This window comes from Seriola lalandi, unplaced genomic scaffold (genome assembly GCF_002814215.2).
Source record: "Seriola lalandi dorsalis isolate HSWRI2012SDOR001 ecotype SW California unplaced genomic scaffold, Sedor1 jcf7180002054966, whole genome shotgun sequence".
In the NCBI taxonomy this organism is placed as follows: Eukaryota; Metazoa; Chordata; class Actinopteri; order Carangiformes; family Carangidae; genus Seriola; species Seriola lalandi.
The window spans coordinates 1,338,521-1,366,474 of NW_019525517.1; the positions used below are offsets into that span (position 1 = coordinate 1,338,521).

Here is a 27,954-nt window from a genome sequence, read left to right on the forward strand (position 1 = left end):
CTAAGCACTTTAGTTGTCCGTAATTTTTGAGGCCTGCTAACATTCATTAGCACTGCAGTGGATGGGAGAAAAAATACTGCGTACAAAGAACATTGTTTGTTATATGAGTCTATTTTGATCTGTTATTTCCAAATAAGAGAAGGACAGCCTACCATTGAAACTGTGGGAAGACCTACTGTAGAGGACAGATACTGAGTGGGGAAGATGGAGGTGATTCAGCAATCCCACACTTCAAATGAAATTAAATGTGTTTGGAGGGGCTGTAAACACAACAAATCCTTAGAGAGAGACACACACACTCACATTTACACTTCCAAGTCCCTACATGTCCATACACATCGATACACACTCACATTCCCACAGACACTGCAGCACCAGAGAGCCTCCCTCAGGTGTTTATATTTCCAGAGATATTTTGTCGGTGAAGACTGAAGCTTGTTGACAGTCCAGTAAAACTTGGAGAGGTGTTAGGAATGCAGTACATTGTGTTATTTTTGGCCTGTTGGTCAGTTTGCCTTGTATCCCCAGACTAGCATGTCTAGCATGAAGTGGAAGTGGAGAAAAACTAGCAGCTCTGCAGCTAAATAATCAGTTGTGTTGTGAAATGAGGAACTAAAGTTTGTGTAGGAGGGTGAACACTGAAAGTTGGAGGATTTCCATGTGTGTTATCATTTAACCTCATTTAATCCACAAGCATTTGACAGTATTGCACTAATGGGACTTTTCCACTGGTCAACATTTTGCTAAAGCTGTTTTTAGCAAAACTAAACATTTTTGTTACACAGCCTGCTCAGCCCCAAACAGCACAGCAACACAGTTATCACTTAGCTGGGGAACACAGTGGAGAAATTAGCAGCATTTTTGTTAAAGAAGCTGGTAAATATGCTAATGATACTTTGTGTGTAAAAAGGGATTTGATTGCAAACAGAATCACCAGACGTTAAAGAAGCTGTGGTTCTAAGTTTGATGCTGCGTAATACAGATTTTAGTTGTAAAATCAACAATGAAGTTATTATTAATATGTTGGAGGCAATAGCACTTTATGTCACTTCATTAGCAGCCTTGTTTTTGCATTCCTGCACACAGCTGTCCCACAAAGTAACATAAACAGCAGACAGCATTTTAAAGATGCACAGAAAGTAGAGCAAAAAAAGTCCCTGACAAAGCTGGAAAAGTTGGACATTGATGGAGCTCTGACAGGTAACCGCTTTACAGGAGGGAAACCTGGAGGCGCTAAAGGATAAAGAAAATAAATCCACTACAATCTGTCAAAGACAAACACACACTAACTGAAATCTGTGCCTGACATACATAGTCGCACAAACCCAGACAGGCAGGTGAGACAGGGTGAAATGCCTCTCAGCATACCATAGGTGACACTGTTGAACCATACACGGAGGTGACAGAGCACAGAGCAGAACACAGTGTGTGTCATCTGAGGTAGAGGAGGAGAGAGGAGCATAGAAATGGGGGAAAGGTAGAGGGGAAGAATGGAAGAGGAAATAGGAACGGTGTGGGGTGGGGGGGGGGTTGAGATTGGTGGAGGAGGAAATTGATAAAATCCAGGCAAAGTTGTTTATTTTTCCACCATCACTCTGTGATCCTCATGACTGTCAGAGCTGCCACTGTGTGTGAAAGACTTATCTCCCGTGCTGACACCACTGAAACGTCAGTACCAATACTTTTCAGTGGGGGGCAATACAAAGCTGAATGAGTAGTGGAAAAGTCCTGCACTGTGCAGCCTCTGCATGTGAGCAATAAATGATGTTTCTTACCAATAGTCATATACTGCCACATATGGTTTATATACAGCCTTTATAATATGAAATCTGTATGAAATGTTCAAGTATTTCTTCTTCCCTCCTCATTTCCTTTTAAATAGTTGACACTTTGCTCTTTGCAAAGAAGAAAAAATAGATAGAAAAATATGAGAACCTTTCATGGCCACAGTTTCTTTTATTCCACTTTCACTCTCTTCTCAAAATCAAAAACACAAGAGCAAAACTGTGAGGAATGTATTAAACGGTGCATCTGTCTGCTCTAACATAAGCTGCTTGTAACATTAAAAATGAAAAGAAGAAAATCCCAGCAATGCAAATAAAGTAAACAGTCTGGTCTCACATTTTTCGTACTTACAATATTCACACTAAATAGCAGCACACACAGTCATAAAGTGGTGAGGATGCCTCACCCATCTCTACTTGTCAACAGACAACAATATAGGCTAATATAAGAGAGATACTGTATATTTAAGTGTGTGTTGGTGCTCATCCCTTCAAAATAAGAATCAGATTGACATTCCTATATCTTCCTGTGTTTCTATTGCTGACAGTTTCCATTTCTCTACCTCAGATGCTACTGTCAAATGCTACATTTCTTATTACCAGGGTTACAAATGCCATTGCCCCAATGCCCTCAAATTTCTGGTGTTTTTATTTTGAAAGAAAACTTCTATAAGGTCTCTGATCCATAAATGTCAGCGAATAACCTTTTGCGACTGAACATTATTTAGTGTTACGTCAGCATAAAATCCAACCTCAGTTTAATATTTTAAAGGATGCTCACTGGCTCCTTGGAAAACAAATAAGCATGTCGATGAGAAACACTAATAAAGCCCATTAAATCCTTCAACTTTTGATCTCTCTTTCTGTTTATATTTGGGCAGACTCCCCCATTTGTCTGTGCTCTACATCTAAATCTTTCATTAACTTTGGGTCCAGGGAGGTTGCTGCTTTCTATTCCACTCATAGTTTAAGCTGTTAAAATTTTCATAGGAGCTCTTTCTATCCATTTTCTAAAAACCGATTCGACAAGACCACAATGCGGACAAAAAAACAACAACAAAAAGATATAAGAGTCTTAGATAGTTTTTAAAATGGGAAAAGAATGTGAATGTTTCCTGGCGTTCAACATAATACATAGAGCTGAACATTATACTGATGTTCTGTTCATAATTGCTAATAATTGTGGTTCTACTCAGTCTTTTGTCCCAATGTTTTAACACAAAAACTTTTGACTTTCTTCTCTTTAAACCCTGCTTCAGGGGAATTTTATTTCACTTCTGTTTTAGCAAAATTAATATTTCAATTACAGCATCGCTCAACAAATTGAACCGAAAAAGTCTTATTTTCTCTATGGCAATTCTAGCACCCTCCCAGAAAATGACACAAAATCACTCAGAAATAATCACAGTGAGCAGCCGAAAGCTTTTTAACCACCCCCCGAAACAACATTTGGCTGGGTGTAGGGGCGAATTTGGTGAGTTGACGTGAGCGGCTGTGGCAGTCTGCGGAGTAGAAGCGAGAAGTAGGTCATCCCCATTGACCTGGCTCACATAATCACCATACACTGTGTGTGTGTACGTGTGTGTGTGTGTGTGTGTGTGTGTGTGTGTGTGTGTGTGTGTGTGTGTGTGTTACTGTATGATTGTGCTGTTTCAGTTCTTTAACTCACAGGCAAAAAATAGCAAACTGTGAAATGCTGGAAACAGGCAAAAGAAGGCAAAGCATCTGAAGCTGAGCATAAACATGATGACGTCTGACTATCAGCTGTGGCAATGGCACATTTTTGGAACAACAATCAGTGTCTGGTCGAATTGAAATATGAGCCACAACAGATTTAACAAGGGTGATCGTGAGTTCTGTCTTTAGTCATGTTTTGCTAAATAATATTTGTACATTTACCAGTAAAATGTACAGCTAATTGCGAGTACAACAACATGTTTAGTGTCAAATTTTCAGACCTGTATCATCTACATCACCTACTTTCACAGTAGGTAGAAAGAACCAGTGCTCCATTTTTCTAATTTTTATTAAAACTAAATAAATTATGGACATTTTTGTTAATTATGCAACAAGATTTCTAATTTGCTCATGTGTAGTTAAACTCCCCTTTCTGTTTCTCCAACATCTAAACCTTTTGACACTGTGTTTACCCCGAGTCTGTCGCAGAATTTTTTAAAAAACCCTCAACTGCTTATGAGATTTGCGATTCACAAAAACTGTAATCTGCTTACACAGCAGCAGCGGATAGCGCACTATGACAGATTAACCCTCGACCTCGCAGAATCGTTGAGAACAAGTTGTCTTTTCAGGGTCATGTTTTCCATGCCAAGGTCGTAGTAAATTTCCTCTGCAAATTGTTTTTTTTTTTTCCTTTCGTTCTTGCTTTCTCAAAAAGGGATTTTATTTATCTTTCATACAGTATATAGAAGCAGCCATGCGGAAACAGTGCTGATATGCTCCCCTGCCATGTGAAGCAGAGGAAAAATATTATGCTACAGCATAACAGCATTTCCTAGTAAAATATTTGTCTTGGCCACTGCTTGTAGGAAGTAAGTGATAAATCTTGTAATGCTTGTTCTGGAAGAAATTCATTCATTTCATCTCGTCCACACCACACTGGCTAGCAGGTGTAGGGTCCAATTAGGACAGAAAAAGAAAAAGTATACTTGATCGTGCCCAGAGCTCAAGCTAAAGAAGTCCAAATTCCACTTTTATGCTAGTGATAAAAGGCTGGGAGCTTTAGATGTCAAATTCAAAAGAGAATAAGATTTCCAAATCTCTCTCATCTCTTCACATCCCTCCTTTTCCTCTTGTCTCCTCTCCTCCACCACCTCCTCAGCTTCCCTACCTCTCCCTGTACAGTATGAATCTGCATTCTCTGGATCGTCAACACACGCGCATAATGTCATTATCTGATTCCAGACGCCATGTCATGTTGATCTCTAATCCGCTTCCTACCACACCAGCCGTGACCAATCGCAGCCTTTCATGTTCTAAAGCGGTCAGTCACACCTAACAGGATTGGCTGGTTGTAGTCTGGGATGCCGAGGCTATTAGTGATTATGATAAAGGGTGACATTTGTGATTGTGGGTTGTTTGTTTGTGTGTGTGTGTGGGTGTCTGTGTGTGTGTGTGTGTGTGTGTGTGTGTGTGTGTGTGTGTGTGTGTGTGTGTGGCGGGGGTCCGTCTGGGACCTTGCTTGTGTGACCCAGATTGGGAACAGTGCTGCATGTGAAATTAGATGTGATGTTTTGGGGGCTGGAGATTATAGGGGACAAAAACAAGTCTGGTGTTGTCAAGGACATATTTCATCAGGGTGAATGATCTTCACACCCATAACAGACATGCCCACACACAAATGCACACAGTGGCGAGGATGTTAGGTGAAAAAATGTTCTAGGGACTGAACAAAAATTATTGTGGTGATGATGGAGGAGGAGGATGCCAAAACTAAAGAAGGGAAAAAACAAACCTAGTGAAACTGAATACAGTGACAGAACTGTCATCTGCATTTTTAAGAATCATGGAGCAATATAACTATATTGCAAATGAAGGCTGAAATTAAAACTTTTGCTTTCCTTTCTTTCCCAAAAGACTCAGACTACCCTAACTTTATCAACAAGGAATATCACAATACCCTCCCCCCCTTTCCAACCTCCTCTTCCTCCCTAATAATTTGTGTGCAGTCCCTTAATGCTCACTGTAGCTTTAATAATGCATCACACTGTTTGAATTCAGTTGTTGTCAGTTTTTGTATCAGAAAGGGAAAGCTGATGCATGATGCACTTTTAGACTTCACTTCTACCTCACTTCTCTGCCTTCTCCTTCGTGGAATCCCACTCATGGCATCCAATTTAGCACTTAATCTTGTGTGTTCCTTTAATCTTATTGGTGCGGTAAGAAAATAGAAACCTTGGAAATGTCATGGGATGATGGAACATTCACAGTTGAACCCATGTGTGCTCTATTTCCTTCAAGGGCTCGACACATTTAGTTAATGCTTCCTTCCATTATCAGTTACTCCATAATGCATTGATGTTGCCTCAAAATATGTGCTTAGGATCCCCTAGTGGAGATGAAAGTGATTAAATAGTGGTTATTCCCCAAAGTGTTGAATTATCATTGCAACTTTGATTGGATAATGAAATGTTTTCAATATGAAGGCAGCCTCAGAGAGCTGATGTTAGCTTGTGTATGCATGTATGAACATAGCACTAGAGCGATAAAGCCAAAGCATGCAGCATCTGCATGGCTTATGCAGGGCAGCTGCAGGGGAGTCATGTGACAGAGCCAGATTGTCTCTTTTGAAGCGAACTTTCCTGGGCATTCATGTGTAACTGGAAACATATCCTCCTCATCAAGTGATTTTCTCACTGATATTTGAATCTTTAAAACAAGTGAAATATGCTGCTGCAACAAGAATATTTAAACGTGTGTCCAGAATTCATGACTTCATGTTACATTTGTAACAAATTATTGAGACAGTATTATTTTTATTTGAAACAGGTTGGGCAGGTGGCAGGTGGAGATTTTTTTTTTTACACAGTTAGCTTGGAGTTATGTGTCTGCACCTTCTCGAGAAACCTGCTTCTTTGCACATGTGACCACAGTTTAACCTGAGCATGCCTTAGATGACCCTGCTGACCTACATCACAGAGGACATAGTATATCATAATACGTAACATATGGACATCTTGGGAATGTGTTTACAATTACACATGATTTTGAGCCCTCTGCATATTTTGAGAATGAACGATGACATTACAAGGCAAAGTGAGGCTTTAGGTGATGTGTTTACATTGAATGGGGGGGGGGGGGGGGGGGTAAAAAAACATGATATTGGATTTTCAAGAGCTGTCTCTCATGGCAAGTACTCCAAAATGAGGTGACCTGACTTTTAACATCTGTCGGTCTGCAGCAGATTATCCAAAATCCCTCGATACATATCAAATGGCCAGGACATATCTTCAGACTCGCAATTTGAGGAGGAAAAATAACTGACACCAAGCAGTGGCTGAGCTGACACCTGTGAAGGTTGTTTATCAGGCAGCACTCGAACTGCTTATTTTGCTTTTGTATGGAAACACTGTAAAAGATTTCAAAGGGAGTGAGGTTTACTTTAGAGAGGAGCAAAATCTGGTGTTTCACTGTGTTTATGTCTGAAATTCCATTATAAGAAGTGTAGCAAGCTATGATGATATATTTATAGTTCAAATGCTAAAACTTTTGGGTAATACCACACTTAGGATTTGTAAAATATCCCACTGCAGAGGCTCCTGACAACTGTAAAAAAAAAAAAAAAAGTTTGAGGAACCACTTATCCTCTCCACAGGACTGCACAAGCTGCCAAGTCTCACTGAACCGATTCTGCTCATTGTCACAATTTCTGAAGTTTCCATGGCAACGTTGCACTCTCATCTTATTCGGTTGGTGATTAAAGAACGCACTGGGGTGAATAAAATGAACTGAACTGGAGTGGAAATAAGGGGAGGATGTAAGCAGGAAAAGTATTCCAGTCTGTCTTTGTCCTTTATTGAAGGATGTTTAGATAGCAATTAGTAGTTTGGCCCTCAAGCGTCTGAAGTGGGCGACTGCTGACGCTTTGAAGATCAAATTAACCAATTATGGAAAGATAAGACTCTCACGAGTTATACCTCCCCATTTATTATCTAAGTCACACACTGCTGAGATAACAGGATGTTTTGGGGGCAATGTAGGTGGCTAATGCTATCAGCAACAGGCAACAAAGTTTTCCTGAAAAGATTTTGTGATTAAATACAACAACACTGAAAGTAACTGCTTAAATTTTTAACAAGATCAAGAGAACACCTTTACCTCCTACCAAGTTTTAACTAACTGACAGACGTGTCCCAGGAAGAGACATAGCAACACTGCCATTGCTATATTTGTCAGCACAGTTCCCACAGTCAATCTTCAGGTTGTGGCTGGGAGGAGTGCAGAAGGATCTGAGAGCTAACATGCTTTTCTCAAACTCGCCTCTGCTGACAATACCACTGAAATGTGTCAAGGGAAACAGGAAAAGAAACAGCAACAATACTATTGTTGCTATATTGGTCGGCATCGTGACAACTACAAACCAACCTTCAGACAAAGCGTTTTTGTACTTCCTAGTCTCCATTTGTCAAAGCAAATGGGGGATATGGCAAGCTACAAGCTTATATGCATCAAAAGTATTAAAATGTTAACGCTTTTTTTAGAACAGATCTCTATGTATGATTTTCACCATCACTGTAAGTCAAATCTGACACTTTTTTACAAACATTTAAAGTCTTTTAAAAAATGTTCACTTCCTAAATGTAGAATTTCAGCATTAAAATCTAGGGAAGCTGCCACAAAAGTCACACATGTTTCTATTTAATTCAAAGTTACAGTCATTCCTTTAACTAGCACTATAATCTGCAGTTACAGTAGCCTCCCTTCCTTGAGCTCCCATTGTCTTGTAGATCAAACACTGACCCTGGATTTTCTTGATCCCTGTGACCCATGGCAGGTGAGAAGGATCAGTAGTAGCACTGAGCCTGTGGCAGCCAGCTGTCACCCACATGCTCCAGCACACAGGCGACACATGCACACTTGCGCACACATGTACAGATACATGCCTCAGCACACAGGAGATTCTGTGAAATTGAATAACCTGACCTCTGGGAGGCTCTGAAAACAGACGATGACAGAGTTGTACCGGCGTGAACAGAAGAAAAACATGTAGAGCGTACACTGCCTTGACCTGCATGTGGCTGTATCGTAGCTGAATGTGTTACATTTACAAATACACACCAAAATTTGGGAAAAAATGTCATCTAGCTAGACATGTCCTCTCCCCTGTAGCGCTTAAATTAACACTGTCAAACTTGCTCCCTCCTAAGTGCAAAAAGGACCAAACATTCTGGACCTTTTAAAGCGACTCACCCTCACTCACATACTCAAACGCACTTCCAGCACTCAAGTACACATACATTTTAAGCATCCCTCAAGGCACTGTCTCCTGTCTTTATGTGTCTTGGGCTTCAAGCAACCACCAAAACACACAGTGGCTCTTTGAAATTGGGTCACACAAAACAGACTCTCACACGCAGCATAACCCCACCCACGCACACATGCGCACGTACACACACACACACGATTTAATGTTTAATGTTTTTCTGGTCAATACTCAAAAATGTCAGCGTCAATACCTGTGAACCTGTTAAATATAAGACCCAAAAAAAAGAAGAAAAAAAAAGACATGCCATCAAATTCACCACTGACTCTACTCTTGAAGCAATTCTGCATTTGTCAAAGTTGACCGCATATTTTATGAGACTAGAACATATAATTAAACTTTTTGTAAAGCAGAATTTGCTCAGAGCTCAAAGACTGACACATTTAAACCAATCAGGAATAAACAACTCATTCATAATTATATAGACCATATAATAAAAACAGACTCCTTGTTGTAAACATAAAGTTTCTCCTTGACCATCATACAGATGGCTCCACAACTCTCATTGGCTGAGTCCCGAAGCCACTGCTCTATCATTATCATTCCAGTAATGCTGGCACTCAACTCTTCCACTCCTCATTTCCACTGAGAATAGTGTCTGAGCTGAGATAGAGGGTGAAAGCATGCGGGAATCCCCTAGAGACTCTCATAGATGTAAGTAAACTAAGAGGAACACAAAGTGAGACAGACCCATTTTACAATATGCATAAGAAAACAAAACAAGCTCCCTTCTCCTCCTCCTCTTTTCCTCTTACCTTCCACATGATTAAAATCCCATCATCCACAAACAAAGTGAAAAAGAGAGGAAGAGAGAGAGGTGGGGAGAGAGAATGGAGGCTATCTTTGGCTCCCTCTCTCCTCTGTGGGATGCAGCAACAGCAGCAGCAGCGGTAGAAGCAGCAGCGGGCAGCGAAGTTGGGAGTCAGTGAGGATGTGGATACGTCTCTGTGGCTGTGTCATCACCTCTCATGACATGTTTCCTCCCCTGCCTGTGTAAGCCTTTCCATCCTGACCCGGCACACAGAGAGAGAGAGACAGAGACAGAGAGAGAGAGAGAGAGAGAGAGAGAGAGAGAGAGAGAGAGCAGGGACAAACTAGTGCACCGCCCCCCTCTCTATCTCCCCGCCCCTCCTCCTCCTCCTCTTTGTCCATCCCTCCCCCTCTGTTTCCCTGTATTCAAATCTGCCAGTGGGCTGCCCCGCCTCTAAGTAGGCCAATCACTGAACCAGTGGGGGTGGAGTCTGGGCTGTCTGTGTGCAAGTGTGAGTTTGCAGTCAAATCTGTCATACATACGTATGTGTGTGTGTGTGTGTGTGTGTGTGTGTGTGTGTGTGTGTGTGTGTCTATTTGTCTTTGCTCATATGCTTGCTTACATGCAAACTTGAATGTGGATGTGTGTCCAAAGCCAGGTTCCATTTTGCTTTGAGTAAGAAGACCTTAATGTGATCTGGTTGCCTTTTCACTATCCATTAAGTGTAATAATATAATTATTAATTTTATTCACTCTTGTACAGTCATGGCTACAGACTCTCTCGCCACCTCCTGCTCGCATTTGAGTCTAATTAATTTTTCAAAAATGTTTTATAGATACCGCAATAATATCATTTCTGTGAATTCTTTTGGCCACAATAATCGTGTTGTGAAAATCAGACAAATAAGGGCTAGCGCTCAAATATATGCTAAGATTACACTCCTGTCTTATGAATATTTACTCATCCTCCCAGCTGAAGCAGAGTAACTAACAAATTCAAGCATACATTTCTTGTTTCAGTGCTAAATCTCAACCATCATGGCTGGCCTCACAGTTCACTTTCAGTAATGTGCTATGTCAGGAAATGGAAGTCCGTATTCCAGGTACAGAATGTGCCAACACTTTGTTTTTACACACCGTCCAACTCAAAACCTGTGGAGTTTTTGAACCTTCAGTACTTAGTATTATTGGGATCAGCAACAGTAAATGCCGAGTTTCAGCATCTCTGCACACTGTTTACAGTTTATCATCGCTTTGCTCCCTATCTATTCATTAGTTTAGCTGAGTGGAACACTAATGTTGAAGACTAAAAACAAATGGGTGAAAGCCATTCAAGCCGGTGACATTACCCTTACTGTAATGACTCACATCAAGAGAACAACAAAGACATGTTTTACTCACCTCTTTGTTCCTCTCAGTTTCTCTTTTTAAAGTTTCATCCACTAATTAATCCAAATCGTTTCTACTTTGTTGTTCTTTTGATCTCAATGTAGACGTTTGACATTAAAAGCCTTTAAAGACAGGGAGGGATTATGCCCTTTTAGCTGCTGGAAGGCTTTTAATTTGAAACATCTGTGCTAGAAATGTTCAGATCATTGACAGTAGCTGAAGCCACATTGATGTCATATTGTAGTGAGAATAATTACAATTTTCCGACTTGTAAGTAGATGTCAACACCAACAGGAGGAAGAGTTGGGTTTGTGTGAACAGCACACACAATCAAGAGCAATTAAAAATGTGAAAACATCAGGAAGTATGATAAAAATATATACTTCTAATAAAGCAGAAAAGTCTCTGTCATAAGGCTCTTTGTGAATTTACTGTATATTAACATTTTATCTGTCTCCACATTTGCATCCATGACACATCCTCAGCAGCAACTCACCCCTTGTAGTTTTTTTTAATTTGTATGTCTCCCTGCTGTCTCCCTGTCTCTTTCTCCACCTTGAAACTTCAGCTGTTTTGGCCGCTACTCATAAAAACAACCCCCTTTTTTTATGTGGCCCACAAGGAAAGCAGCTTAAATTAATCTCCAAGATGCAAGTCAGTCATTTACCCTCCCACACAAGGCACGCCGTCCTGCCATAACTGCAATCTTTGATCAACAATCCTCAGCATTCATCAGCTGTCTCATTGGAAACTGTACCTCCTGTCATGTCTGATACTCTGTCAACAGTGCTCTCCGTCTTGGCTATTGAAAATAACAAAAGGCAGAATAAAACCAAAAAATGGAAAGCTATCAGCCCAAACCATTAGTTAGATCTTCTCGGTCTATGCAATGTGAAAGCTTTGAGAGCTTGCTGCTCATTGGTAGCTATACACACCAAATAATCCCTAACATTTTGCCTTAGGGCAATGAATCCTTTAGTGTAGAACATGGTTCTTACTCTGAAAAGGGTTGTGGGTTTAATTCCATCCTGTTTGAGATGCCAGAAATAGTATTTTGGCCAAAAAATTAGGTTTTATGCATCAAATGAAACTGTTTGTTTGGGTCTGATAGGTTCCAGAAAGCGAGTCCAAAACTGAATGCACGACTGAAACGCCAAGCACTGACAGAGATTACAATTAGATAAAGTGTTTTGGAATTTCTCTTAGGTCCCTTAAAATGTGCTTTTTACAGCTTTGGCTCAACGATCTCAAATGGAGGTTATTTGGTGGATTCAGTGAAGAGTTTCCACACCAAAACTTTTCTTGAAATTTAACACATTTACAAATTCCAGTGATCATGGAGATAAAGTAGCGAGTAGCTAAAGTATACGAGAAAATTATAGAATGTGTTGCATGGCTATTAGCATAGGTGTTATGGGTGATGGCCTTTTCCATTAAACAGCTTTTTCATATGATAGGCCTTCAGTATAATAATGTAAAATGGTTGGATTTGGATATCTGTCGGTGTGTGTGTGTGTGTACTCTGGTGGGGATTTTGGCTGTGTGTTTCGAGTGGTTGGAGTGGGATCAGTCGAGGTGAGGCGGCTGCTAAAGAATGTTCTTCTGGAAAAGGACGAGGAAAGAGTTTCCATCTTGGGTCAGTTCTCAGCCACAGCAGGACCACAAACTTTTCGAATACTCTACTGTGTTCCCAAAGCACAGCAAGAGGGAAAACATAGGCACATACACAGTTAGAATTATGATTCAAAAAAGAGGAAAATATATACCTCTACAGTGAGGTTGTATACTTTCCAGCTCCCTTATTTTATAGAATCACACATCACAGAAAATAGTTGCTACACAGTGACTCAGCTTCTAAGTCATGAGCTTAACGATTAAGTTCTAGGCAGCTTCAAACCTTGCTTACTGATCTCTACATAGATTTCATCAATCTATGTGTGAGTGTCGGATTGTTGCCCTATTTTAATGTGTTACAAACCTGCCTGTCCGCCATATAATTGAAAGCATGACAACCATAAATAGAGTTACAAACTCACTTGAGTACTGTGTGCCAAAGTTAACCAGTTTTAACCAGTGCAAGTAGTGACTACCTGAAACATGTTTTGAGACCATTTGGCACTATTAACCAGTACAAACCTGTATACTTGACTCAGCCCGACTCGGCTGCTGCTGATACGAGCTCACGTACACGCTCACTTCCATCGACACCTCCTGTACATACTTAACTGCAGCCCATACACTGGATCATGCCGAAGGGGCTCTCCAGATTTGTTCATGTACCACAATCAGGCTGTATACTCAGTGCTTGTTAGCCTGTTAGCCTGTGGATATTACTCCTGATTCCTGCTGCCTGCTGAGTTTGAAGAGACTCACTGCTGCGGTTTGCTTAAGTTACACAATTTTTAGTACCAGTTAATAATTTTTTTGCATTTTTATCTTAAATACTTGCTAATACTCTGCTGTTGTCATAAGACAGCATATATATAAGTTGGTAAAGTTTTGTTTGTGTACTTATCATAAATCAATTTTCAGCACTGCAGTGAACATTAGTGCATTTCTGTATTTGGTTGTGTTGTTTGTTTACAAGACATTTTGTGCAGCATTGTATCCCTAAGTGCTGCACATATTGGAGATGGTTTTTTCATTTGAATGATTTTTACCTAATTACATGTTTTCTCAAGTTGCAGTGTGTCGATCTCTCAGGACCACCTTAAAAAAATTCCAGTTTGGTTCGTTTTTAATTACCTGCAGGAACACTGAATTTCTATTATTGCACTGATGCAAAGTGTTGACAGAGATGCTGTACAGTCATTGCATCACATACAGTGATTTAGCCATGGGGGGTTATGCAACAGCATTTTTAATAAAATTTAAATAAAGCACACCCACAAGGACTCTTCTTACATTCAAGTCTCCCAGCAGACACAGTAACTAAGGCTTTGTGAAGTGTCCTCTGCCACAATGCTGCAAAGTCGAGTGGTAGTTTTTCACCTTGAACTATATGTTCCCATCTTGCCCCTGGTGGTATTCCACAGCTTCTAATGATAATGTGCAAATAGAAATGGAGAGTATTGAGTTCAGAATCATAATGACTTGATTTGCCAGGCGCAATGGACATGTAAGATCTGCAAGAGACAGTGACTCACATTCTATACCAGGGACAAAATAGAAGGAAACACAGAGCATACAAAACTGTTGGGAAACTTGAACAAAGCAAACTCAAAAGAAATCTCAATTATAAAGAATAGAAAGAAACCCCTCAGTTCTTCATGTACTGCTGTTAAGCCAAAAAGTCAGTGAGAAATTGTTGAGCTGTTTTGTGTCAGTTTTTTAGTATTCTACAAGGACTTGGTTTTGTGCTCTTAAAAAACTATCCTGGAGCATTTTGTGTATCTAATGTAGTCATTTGGCATGATTTGTCAGGATATTATTCCTGTCACTTGTTAGAAATCAAGCAAACAAGAAATGAAAGAGGTTGTGACAATTAAAGCTCTGCTATGGAAAACAAAATCAATATATTTAAACTAGTGTTTTTATTGTTTGCTTTATGTTAGCTGCTGCCGTTTCTGTGAAATGTAAAGGGAAAAAACAAACCTTTGACTCTATTGTTGCCCTCCATTTCCAGCCCTCTCATGACAACTCTCCTACTTTAGGAAAGCTGGCCTCTACTTTGCGTTTAGAGAGGTTTTATTTTTAACAACCAAGAATGAGTGGAATGCGGCGGAGTCCGTCTCTGCTCTCAGGGTGAGACCATTATGGGGGATAAAGTCTGACAGGGTTATGACCAAGACCTTTTGTAGAGGGCACCGTCGCTGTGGGTAGCCTGGGGTTTGTAGGATTTACACCACACATATGTGCACATAGACACGTGACCACAACACTTTGATATTTTAAATGGCTCTTAGTCAACCTCCCAGGTAAAATGAATGCAAAAAGACACTTTTTGTAGGCTATCCGACAATGCAAGTCAGCATCCTTTCATGCAAGCACACACATATACATTAAAATATCCATACACACATGAGCTTCATCAGCATATTATCTTCCAGATGCATCAACTCAGATATACAGTGTCTTAAAACCTCCCCAGTCAGTGATCATACGTTAGATATGCATTCATATTGCATGACTCATGGGAGGGTCTTTTGTAGAGCTGTTCATACATACGTTTACTTATTTAAGTGCAACCATGTCTTGCATGTGCCCCCCAAAAAAATGTGTTTGTGACCTTTTGAGCACCTTCATAGTCACAGCTAAGGCACTTCGGGAAAATGTCAAACACATTTCTCCTCAAACTGACCTCTGGCTTTCAAAAGCAAGTTCACATGCGGGTAGTAAAGGACTGGTTTCAATTAGTGAGGGGAAGATGTACAGCTGGTATCAGCCGAGCAGAGACACAGCAGCTGCTTTGAAGCTCAGTTTGGGATTAGAAGAGAAAGGAAGTAGGAACTCTGTGGCTGTATTCAGTATTTCAGAGTGTTTTGTTATGGAGATTCTGCTGTAGTGTCTACGAGCTATCTGTCTCTGTCAAGTGACCTCGGTTGATAAAATGATTGAATCAGGGAGAAACTAATACACAGAAAAATGCTCTGAAAACAGATTTTAAGAGAGAAGGGGGGGGGGGCAAAACAGACAGATTAAGAGATGTGGAGGGAGGGGGGTCGGGAGTGGAAGAGATAAAGAAGTCGAGGTGATAAACGTTAAAATGTAGCTGCAGTATTTTTGGTATGCAGAGTAGTCGGAAAATCAAGAGGGGAAAGGGAGATGAAAAATGAAGCAGTCTGGATGGATACAGATGCAGCTAGGGGTAACTTTTTTCACTTTAGTCTGGGTGAAGTGACCCTTTCAATGTGCCCACTACGAATAGTTGCAACTATTGTGAGTCATTATCACTGGAAATCACACATTTACCACATGAATCAGCAAGTTAAAACACAGATGATGGATGGTGTGTGTGTGTGTGTGTGTGTGTGTGTGTGTGTGTGTGTGTGTGTGTGTGTGTGTGTGTGTGTGTGTGTGTGTGTGTGTGTGTGTGTGTGTGTGTGTGTGTGCAGTCAGGTCTGTCTGTGTGATCTGACATAAACATTCCCTGAGGTGCTTCAGGGGAGTACAGGCCATGAGATTCTCTAAGAAAACAGGACAGGGAACACGGCTCACGATGCTTTCAGTCATTGTGAGTCAGAGAATCAAAGACAGGTCAGTTGATAAACAGAAATATTTTGATTCACTGCTGTTTGGGAATATCTAATAGGAAGCACAAGGCAACTGAGGTCACAGTGAGTAATAATAAACTCTGAATCAACAGTAGTTGTGAACATCTTTACCCTGCTGGCTCCTGTCAAGCATGACATCAGATTGGATGCAATAAAAACAACATCATCCAGGACAATGGAGAAAGAATATGTATTCCTTGTCAGATTTCAGGCTTTAGATGAAGATAAGAGCATCCAGTAGTGGCTTTGTACATTATGCATGCACACCACACACACGCAGATCTAGATCTATTGCTGGAATCTGGCACATTCACCAGCAGCTACAGCTCAAGGTCATTCTCTGTCACAGTAAAGGAATTCACTGCAACATCATCCAGGCTAATGCAAATGTGCCCATACACACACAAACACATACATGCCCAAAAGCATGCACACAAGTCCACGAGGATGGACACACACACAGATGCTGATAAACCTAAACACATACACACAGATGTACTCACATACACACAGATGTACTCGCACACACGCATTAACACACGTACATATACGGGTGTCAGGCGGCATCATCATTAGCTGTCAGCGGGCCCAGTGTGTCCTCAAACTGTCACAAAGGGAGTCGCATCCCCGGCTGGTCGCCCTCAACCCAAACCAACACCAGCTGGTTCACTGCGACAACAACACATTATCCCACTGAAAACTGACTCAATCAGTCAGAGAAGAAACATTAGCATTAGCATAAAAGTCAGAGTTTATGATGAAATTATATATTTTTTTCTTATTCAGTTTCAAGTCTGTTAATTTCTAAGATAAATAATCTTTTTAGAGTTAACAAATGCCTATAAATCAGTTTTAATTGGCAGCCCTTTAACATTTTTGCAAAGCAAAGTCTTTGAGAAAAGCCATAGAAAAAACTCTAAGTCACTAATCCAGGAATCTCAGTGCTGAATCTTCAAAGTTCTTTAGTGTCTGCTTCTTGCCAGACAGCTTGTAAATATCCTTTTAACATAGCCTCTCATCTGTGCTGTTTCTAGGCACAGCAGGAAACTGTTGTTAGTGAAAAAGCCCTGGTGTGTGACAGTGAAAGACAGACAATACTATCAACTAGTGGCCAAGAAATGGATAAATACAGTTTCAAGTGAATGGAAGTGGCTCCGATGTTATGTAAGGTTTTGTATCGTTAATCATTTTGGTGAACGTGCCAAAAGTAAAGTATTGTGTTTATTTCAAATAAGAGTTTAGTTTACGGTTTATAGAGACTCAAACCAATGTCAAAGCTCACTATCAAGGCCAACAAAGCCAGAAGATTTTCTGCCAGATCATCCTATTGTCAAGAGAGAAATGCACATTGATTATAGGTCAATGAATATCATGGACACTTGGTGAGCATCAGCTGCCTCTCAGGCGTTCACTGTCTCACACAGATATGTGTTTCTTTAGGCTAATGTGCTATTTCAGGCGTCACTACATTATATATTAAAGTTCTCCTACAGAGGAGATTACAGTATATCTGCCATTTAGTGTTGAGTGAAATAAGGGTGTTATGAGGCATAAAAAAATTCTCTTCACTTCTCTTCCTTTGAGCCTAGAGTAAAAGCACATCTAATTCAAACTATAAATTTGGAGTCCATGGTAGGAAGGAAGATCATTATGTTGTCCTCTTTATTCTCCTGTGAACTACAGTCCTATATCACACAGCTTTTCAAAGTGTTCCATACTAATCATCTCAAATACTGTATATGACCCTGCAGTTAGTGCATCAACGTGTGGTACCGCTCCACAATGCCTAACCTGTATTTGTATTCACACTCCTAATAAATTCAATCTGAAGTGCTCTAATCTCAACTGCAATAAAAACTAGTCATATGTGCAGGGAGATGAAATACCTTAATAGACAGCCCGACCTGAACCCTAACCCTTGTGACCTTTTAGGATGAATTTCACCAACCCTGCCCAAAATGGCTCCAGCAGGGACACTGATTCATACTGTGGGCCCAGAAATGCAGTGACAATACCATACAGCAGCTTGGCTACAGAATAAAGTCCAACTCTGTCATTTGAAAACTTGAAGAAGGAGGTAATAGGAAATTCTATGTGAAGACATTTGAGGAGCAAGTTGTTATTTTAAAGTCATATACCGCTGCTTTATATGAGCCTCCCCACTGTGAGAGAAATCGACTTTTTCCCAGGTGTGCCAAATGACGGCGTGAAGCATGAATAAGTTATAAGTGAAAGTCAGGCTCTCCGACCTCCCCTGCTCTTGTCCCTGCAGCGTAGTTCACCCCGGTGTGTGTATATGTATAGTGCTGGTTAATGTAATGCAATGGTTTATGCAGTGAGAAAAATATTCTGTTTTATGGGCCTGCCATCACCTGAGACAGTGAGTGCACACACATGCTGTACACATACACACTAAGCAGGAAGTGGGAACATCTCACTTTGTTCCTGGTGAATATAGAAACTTATGTATCTCCTATGGCCATAAAAAGATGCTAGCTGGGGATGCAGATGACGACTGAGAGGAGTGCAGTCAGTGAAAGCTGGAGCATTAATCAAAGAACATGCATTTTGTATGAAGGTGGGGAGGGGTCTTCACACAGTGTGATGGCAGTGTGACTACAGTATAGGACAGCGATGAATTATAAATGGAATAAATGGTGGTCTCAGTTGGATCATTAATGTTTTGAATTATTAATAAACTCTATTGGGCTGAGGTTTGATTTTTAATAATCGTAAATTATGATGTTTAGGGCTTCTTCAAGGCACAACTTGTTATTCATAGGAACATACAAAATATTTCCCTCTGTGTCTTTAACTCCTCAGTTATGTATGTTTGTTCAAGTTGTTCAAAGGGAGTACATATTGTGTATAGTCAAGCATTTTTAAGATGAGTTTAATGACCTTTATTTTTATCATATCCTGTCATATGAACTTCTGAATGACAGAAATCGGGAGAGTAGCAATAATTGCACCTTTTGATGATGATGATTGATGCAATTGAAAGACAGTGAAAGCTGCGGCTGGATCTAAATCAAAATGACCATAGGAATATGTGCATATGCAATTGAATTATGTCTTCTGGTAACACTTTTTTTGCAGAGACATCCTAAGCACAGCAGGTGGTTAGGTTTAGGCAACAAAAACACTGAAGTTAAAGTTGGCAAAAGATCACGTTTCAATTAAATTTTATTAAAGTAAACATGTTCCTTCTTGTGCATCCTGTTACTTTAGACAGTTTCAGTATTAAACCAACCACTAAGCTCAGTCAACATGTTTCTAATATGTTCAGTATTGATGTTATGTGACTTTGTGGATACATTTATTTAAAGTTCCTTCATTATGTTTATAGAAGATTCAATCAAACATTTGCTGTTGCAAAGTAGTAGTATATAAATGTAATTTCTAGGAGACGGGGTTGGCGTATGTCCAGACTACAACCACTCGTGTTCTAAATGGCAAAAAACATGTTTTTATTTAGACATGTGTCTTTCTTTTTTATATTAACATGTACTACTTTTCATCCATCGATCCATGATCTATTCCTGCTTACCCTGTGCAGGTCATTGGAGACTGGTCCCTATACCAGCTCACATGTGAGGCATAGCACACCCAGTCTCCCACACCCAATCTCAAAGCTAACACATAGACATAGGCAGCTGTTCACAGTCAACACTTATGTACAAATCTGAGTCTTTGAACAGTGGGAAGAAACCAGAGCTCTCAAAATAAATGATGGAGATACAAGTAGAATATAGATTTGAACACAGGACCTTCTTGTTTTGAGCTGACAGTGCTAACTACTCAACCACACTGGATTTTCAGTTGTTCAGAATTTATCTGTATAATAATTCAGTTCAGCTCACACTCCATGGCAAGTCTGGGTACTTGAGAAAGTTGCTCACTAATAAAAAATGAAGGAGGTTCTCAAAGCAGAACAAACATCTGAGTCACTTCTAATGCAGTATTTAGACAGACAGGCAGGCGGGCAGACAGACAGGTAGTTTTGCTGGCGCACAGAGGTGCATCCCAGGGGACAAAGCTTCTTAAAGTGAATGGCATTTGCTTCCAACATGGCTACTTGCCCTCTCTGCGTGTCCTGTTTCTCTATCAAGCTGGAGTTATGCCCTCAGGCCGAGCCAACACCTCGTCTCTATTCTTCAAACATCAGCACAGATAAATACTGCCAGCTTCAGACACACAGGGCCACTCTGCAACACACACACACACACACACACACACACACACACACACACACACACACACACACGTAAACACTCTGACCTCAGAGGTTCAATCAATAAACCACCCACGGCCCTTTTCCAAAGCTTAGAGAGAGACAGTGTGGGACTGTCTGTCTTTGTGTGTGTGTGTGTGTGTGTGTGTGTGTGTGTGTGTGTGTGTGTGTGTGTCTGTGTGTCTGTGTGTCTGTGAGTGTCTGTGTGTGTGTCTGTTTTGGTACCGCTCTCCAAAACAAACAAAAAAATCTATAAGACCATTAGTGATATTGCATTACTCTGCCTCGGAATGCACAGCTTTATACATCTCAGCACACGTTATCTATTTGCTCAAAGGGATCCATTCTCAGAGAAAACTCTGGTCCTTCCTTAGAGTATGTATCACCTCCTATTTAACAAACATCCAGTTGCAGATGCAGAACCGTGTGCAGATACCAATAGTGGATGCATAAATCAAACAGAGCAGGTGGTGGGAGATAAGCATTGTTTGAACCACGAGTTGACTAGTTCATTACACCATTGGAGATTTTATAGAGAAGATCATCTTTTGGGAAGGTTAAAGTTTCCTGGAATAAAAGATAAATAAAGAAAAGGTTGTATTCTCCTTCCCTTCTCTGGCCTCAAGTTTCACTGCAGTAAACCAGCAGAAATGGGGAAACACACTGCATTCATTCCAGTCTTAATATAAGAAATATCCCATTTGATGCATCCTGACCCCTGACACTGATCAATATGGTATGTGTGAGCGACCTATACTTTATGTTAACTTTAGAATAATATAGACATAGAAAATATGCATAGAATGATACTGAACATCTCTCCTTGGAATAGTTCTGTCTATCTTCACAGTAACTCAAAAGTCAAAATAATTATCTACACCCTTAAGGAAATACATATTGATCAAGTTGCACCCAGATTTGGGCGATGCAACATGATTTGTGATGCTCTTACAGGTCAAGTTCAAGTTAGAGATATGAACTTTCCCCTCAGCACTGCACTGAGAGTGGTTTTCCAGGACAGTCTGGTGACTGTGATCTAGTTTACTAGACACATTCCTTTTGTGGTTTTTCCATCAAGGATAATGTGAACCCAAAGTGATCAGATCCCCAGTAAGAATCTAGCAGACTGTCATGCTTTGTTTGGACATCACGCAAATCGAATTGTTTTTTAAGTGATATTAAAGGCCGACTTGTCCACTCTGTCATTCACAAGCTTGCACAATGGATTTGTGTTTAGACAATCTTTTATTGTCATTAGTCGTCGTAGTAACAGTGCATGTGAACATGATGACTAGGATTATGTTTTCTGACAGGAAAGGCTGAATGTGCCACAATGTTTGGATGTTTTTGGATTTATTTGGGGCAGCACTGTGAGACGTGGCATGAAACATCTTAACTCTGTCTCCATTGTCTGCTGGCCAGCCTAGTTTGTTGTCCTGTGGTTGTTTTAGTTAAATCAGAGTCTTCTTTATTTTCTTTCTGAGCTGAACGTGTTGGAGCATAGCTTGAATTTTTGTTGTCATCCTACAATGTATATTTTTAATGAATGAGAGTGCACTGGAATGCTTTGAGGTTTTGCTTAGAAATCACAACGCTGCACATAGGAAACCTGCTCCCATAATTAGTTGGCATCGTTTCCTGGAATCACATGGGGTGGGGTGTGGGGGGGGCATGATGTAATATCATGATACAGTGATAAAACTGAAGTAGATTCTACCAGCTTTGGGACCGGCTCTCCCTACACTGCTTTCCCATTTTATGAAGTCTCCACGAGGACACATCGATCCACTTCTGCTTGTAGGCCAGACACTGACTCTGAGCTGCAGCTAATCAAAGAGCCAATTAATGCAGGCAGCAGTATGCAGACCGAGCTGTAGTGTTAATCAATGGCATACTAAGCTGCACAGACACAAAGACTTTGTAAACGAGATGAGACAGTGTCAGCTATTATGATTGGGGAAAGATCTTGTTTGAATTAGCTTCTGTCTGTATTCAGGAGGTTTTTTTCTGTTGCATCTTATTCTGACAGTCACACATCAGCTTCTGTTGATTCTAACTGTGAAAAATATCAGGAGTCTGATCAATCTTTGTCCTTCTATGGCAATACTCCACACATCACTGACCATTCATTCATGATGACCTGGGGCTGCAATCTTGCATGACTAAGCAATGAGCAACTGTAAATTGGTAGTGTTTTTTTTTAACACTGGTTCGCAGAGTAATTATTTTTTGTCTAGTGTACTTAGTGAGTGTCCATAAGACACATTTTGCATCTATTTAGCTGATAGGTCTACTTTGTTATCATGTCATTAGGTTAAGTTTACACCATCCATCCATTAGCTTAACCTGCTTATGCTTGAGCATTGCTATGTAGTATATTTCAAACCTTGAAAACATTTCTTTGTTATTGGGAACATTTTTTAACCTAGATGCTGACCATTGCTGTTGTTACACCACTGGCTCATTACTATCAGCTGATCTTGGTAATACCCAATTGACCTGGCAATTTAATTAGTAATTGCATTAATCTGGTTTCAAAAAGTAAATATACCTGTAGCTTAATTTCAGTGCAACTCAGTTGTATGAAACTTTTCAATCACAAGGTAACATCATGTCCAGTCTTTACACATTAGCATTTGTAAGTTGCTCTATTGTGTTCCATTGAAGATTATTTTCACCCTGAGTGTGAGTTCTCATATAGGTAGTGCTGTCTGTACAAGGTTCCCATCACATTTAACCATAGTAAGACCTCACTATTGTCCTGTAGAGGCTGGCACAAATACACAATGTATTGAAAGAAGTTGGATCTCCAACATGGCTAAATCTGCTGTCGAGCCAAAGCTGTGTGTGTTCAGCGGAGACTGAACAGAACAGGGCACTTGACTAGTTCACGGTCCATCTCATCACCAAGTGTCTTTGGCTCTCTCAAGCTTTGTCATTGTGCAGATAAACATTCAAGTGCCATGTTTGGTCACCCGTGGAACAAACCAGCCCATTCATACAGTCCAATACCCACAGGGTGGATGAAAGGGGGCCATTGCAAATAAAATGCCTCAACTTTCATTTAAACCTCCTACCACCCACCTTCTTCTCTCCAACCCCCCCCCCCCTTTTTTTTTTTTTTTTTTTCTTGAGCTTTGGTACAAGACAAGGAGGCGGCAAAGAGCCAGATTTTGTCTGTTTGGGAGCTGAGACTTGAATGCCAAGCTCTTGAGTCCTCAGCAGAGAGATGGGATTTTATAGCTGGAAAGTAGTGGGGTTTTGGCTAGGCATGAGAAAGATTGGACACACTGGCAGTCGATGATGCCAAGGCCTCCAAGCTTGAGACCCTGCTGGGCTCCAAATATGGCAAAGAGGGTGTTAAAAGTGAAAATAATTTGAGCATAGTGCAAATAGTTGGGACATCAAAAGGAGAGGACATGTTTCGATGTGTATTACCACATTATAATCTTATAGTTAAATCAACAAATCTTCTTTTTTCATAGCAAAAATGTTTTATGTTTCTGGCAGAAGGAATGGCTGCTTGTGCGGAATAAAGAAGAGTGATACCTCCCACTCAAATTTCTCTACTTTTAATTCACTCTCTAGCCATTTTTTTGCTTTCTCCAACACCTTTACCCTGCACTCTGACTAGCCAGGAATTCACATGTATGCTCCAGGTAAGCATCAAGTATCTAAGCCTTCCTCCACATACCATTTTCACTTCATTTTAACTCAGCGCCAGTAGCTCCAGCTATGCAACTGTCACACTAATGCATTCACTAGTACCTCCCTCTCCACATGTCAGCACTGATAAGGGAATCGAGTGTGTGGCATCCATAATGGGGAAGGGGATGGATTGGGAATGTTATGAATTGCATGACCACTGTAGTAATGGCAACCTCACCACGTTTGTTGGCTCGGGTAGAAGTGAATAATGAAACATTTCATCCATGTTGAAAAAAAAAAGGTCAACACATGACCAGCAATCCTAAAAACCTCATCTAGAAAAGATAAGCATAATTTAAAGTGCATCGGGCCTCATGAATAAAGTAAAAGAATGTCTTAAAAAGTCAGTATTGCTGCTGTTGTGGGGAAATCTCCTTAGAAAGTCAAACATTGTCACATTTTCAGAGATTTCCAACTCATAAACCATGTCAGAGTTGCACAAACTGAAACATGAATTGCCATCAGTCGACAAAACAAGGTTGTTTTTCTGAGTCTTTTGAAAAAAATGTTTCATATATAGTTTTTAGTCGAAAGCAAAGATAAGTTTCATTTATCTTGCACTTAGTAAGTTGTAGATTCCAGCTACTCAGTCAGCCATGGAGAGGTCCCTCTGACTGCACCAGCAGCTAAATGCATTTACATTGATATTCAATATTTAGAGCTATGTGTGTTTGTATGTGAGCCTTCAACAAACCAAACACTCTGCAGAAAGCATCCTCATTGTGTCAGCAGTTGAAAAACAAGTCCACACTGACATTTAACGAGGACAATCACAAATATAACCATGAAAGAGTAGTGTAGGTAAACGCACCTGTTCGTACATCTCTATATTCAGCATTCAGCTTAGCAAAATTGTCTATAATTGATAACAACATATATACACCATTTGTATTATTCATTGGCCATGTCAGCTGCAATTCTTTTCAGACACATTGCTTTGCAGTGAACCATGGGAGGGAGTTTGATGATGGAACCTCACAGAATTTCATATAGAACAGAAGGAATAAGCAAACTACTTATCATATGAAATTGAAGTGCATTGTTTAATCTGTGCAGAAGAGTGAGTGCACATTTGCATTAAAACCAAGTAGAGGTAGAATTGTAATGAAGAATGCTCGGTTTGGAGGCGAGAGCACAAACAAAGTTAAATCTGAATAATTCTGCAGAAATCATCATTATAGTAAAATATAATGAGAAAATACCTCTCTGTCAGTCAAAGTTGTTTTTTCTAGAAGTTAGGAATTTGCTTGTTCATTCAAATCATTGCACACATTATTTAGCATCAGCAAGTTTTTGACAGCTCGTGGGAGAAGCTAGTAGACTCATTGGGCTTGTATTTAAAGTATCCTAATTAATTTTTCCAGATTTGAAGACTTAAATTAAAGTGTATGTACCATTTTCTTTTTTATCTTGCATGATGTGTTCTCATAATTGAAATATTCTGAAGTCTCCATAGCGACTAACAGACCCAACAAACAAGGCCTATTATACTGACTAGCAGAAGATTGGGCTTTATGATATATTCAGTTTAAATGTGGAACATTGCCTTCCTTAATATGGACATGAGTCCAAACAAGCAATTTGTCCATTGGATCATGTACGTAGAGAACAAAGAATAAATTGGATGATATTTTAAATAAACAAAGGTCTTCTGGGTACTTGCAGTGTACCGCTAACAAGCCAGTGGTAAAACACAAACATAACATTCAGAACAGATAGTTGTAGTCCTCTGTTTCTTTGGTTAAACTATATTTTAGACAAGTGTAAAATACACAAACATACACCTTGAATTAATCAGCTATGACCATCATCACTGAAATTGGTACAAATGTATTGCAGATTGTAGAGTTGATATACATTCATTGGATGAATTGCCTTTATATATAAAGGAATAAATGGTTGGAAATAATTTTCAATTTTGAAAATTGAACTTAATTTAAGATGTGTATAACCACCATTAAGTAATAGCAATAAGCCACTCAAGTCCTTAATATGTAGCTTTTTTGATATATTTAAATAACAGACTGTTGTGTTTCTATTGTTCATGTATGAAAAATAGTTGTTTTTGTGTTCTGCTTCTGTTGCTCATTTCAGAAATCCAGTACACTGTCTACTTACAGTCAAACTAAGGATTGTGTAGATCTATAATCAAGCATTTTGAGTTCACCAAATACAAACAATACAGAGCCAAACAAAAGTCAATGAGCAACACATGCAGAAAATCAAGTTAAAAACTAAAGACAAAGCAGCACAAAAGCTACCCTGAGACAATGACAGTAGCATACACGTGCATTTAGCTCCCACGCTTGGACCACATGGAGTAGGCAAGCCCCCTAAACACCCCCACCTCATCCCGACCCACTCCACCCCTCTGATGTATGACATCCCATTGTGCATGTGCTACGAGGAAAAAAAAAAGACAACCCTAAACCTATTGCCTCTAAAGGACTGGTCCCAATGAAAGTGAATTAAGCAACAAAGGAGCCACTTACATTCAAGAGCTTCACATGGTCCTCCGACAGAAAAGAAGAGAAGCGTGCAATGATTCCAGTCTGGAAAAACAATAGTGAGTAACCTTGAAGAGTGAGAGAGAGACAGACAGAGAGAAAGTGAGGGAAAGAGAGAGAGAGAGAGAGAGAGAGAGTGAGTTAGAGAGATGGAAAAGAAAGGTGAGAGAGAGAGATCACAGATTCACGCATCCATACACCCTGCGTACAAGCAAATCAAAACACTTAGGATCTTTTCTTGCATCTCCCCTCCTCCCCCTCCTGTTCAGCCACCCCCCACCCCAGTGCCTTCGGGTTTTACTTGTCATGTGTTCAGGCTCAGGCGAGCGTGAAGTGGGCTGAGGAAACCAGCACTCCAAGTGCTTTGTCCAGCGGTTGGGAAACTCATGCTTCCATTACGTGGAACATTGAGCTTCTTGGCTCCTTCTGTGTGTTTGATCCAGAGCAGATGGATCGAGAGGCAGGAGATGATATCCAGCACCTTGGCTCCTCTATCACACCTCACTGGGATCTCAACCTAAAAATAAAATAATAATAAATAATTTGTCTTGTGGAAAATGTAGAAAATGGAAAAGCCACTTATTCTGATTGTGGACACACACTCAATTTAATTAAATGGATGCCTTCTGCTGTGCAACTAATTGCTGATTACACAAGATATTATGGTGCTTATATATATTTTTTTTTCTCACTGAAAGAGCTGATGTAAACTGTCTCAATTTTTTGTAATGATTGCAATTATTCCCAGCTTTGAGTTGCTTTTAACTTTTGGTGGTTGTCACCCAAGGGAACAGAAGCACAGTGCAGCATATATATTTAGATTCAAACTCCAACACCACAGTTTCAATTTGAATGCTCTATGCTGAAACTAGCTTTTTTGACTTATAGACTAAGTATTTGTTTTGCCAATAGCTGATACTTATCTGCATTCTCATGCTGGGAAAATACTAAACTATTATTTTATTACAATAAATTTGGTCTTGGTTGGAATAAAAAGTATTGGAATAAGTATGTAGGACACATATGGGAACATAGGTCTGTGCAAAATTTCATTTCGATCTATCCAACAGTTGTATACACATTTCATTCCAAACCATAAATATCGTCCACATGGTTGAGATATTTCAGTCAGAACCAGTACTGCTGGACCAACAGACTTATGAACGTACCTTCCATTGAGTCATGTCTCTAGCATGAAAATGAAAGATGGGAAAAGAATTGCCTATTTTAGAAGAGGTTTGTGTATCTTAATTGTTGTATTTAAAGTACATTGCAAATTTTTACATCCTTGATACTGTGAGCATGGAACTCATTACTCTTGGGATCAGAATAGGTAACAAAATAATTTCAACTAAAAAGAGTTTTTAT

General features: G+C 40.0%; 1 protein-coding gene across 3 annotated transcripts in view; it reads right to left on the reverse strand.

The window, feature by feature from the left end:
* The window catches only part of LOC111646186 (E3 ubiquitin-protein ligase Midline-1-like), a 56,516-nt gene extending 29,760 nt beyond the window's left edge, over window positions 1-26,756 (reverse strand). For 2 of the 3 annotated variants that reach the window (XR_015436410.1, XM_023395616.2), the window contains exon 1: window positions 9,540-9,812. The gene's annotated coding sequence lies outside the window, so the exon portion shown is untranslated. Of the gene's footprint in view, window positions 1-9,539; window positions 9,813-26,571 lie in introns of those variants that run through there. The other variant, XM_023395617.2, reaches the window with a different exon arrangement.
* Between the last annotated feature and the right edge of the window lie 1,198 nt (window positions 26,757-27,954).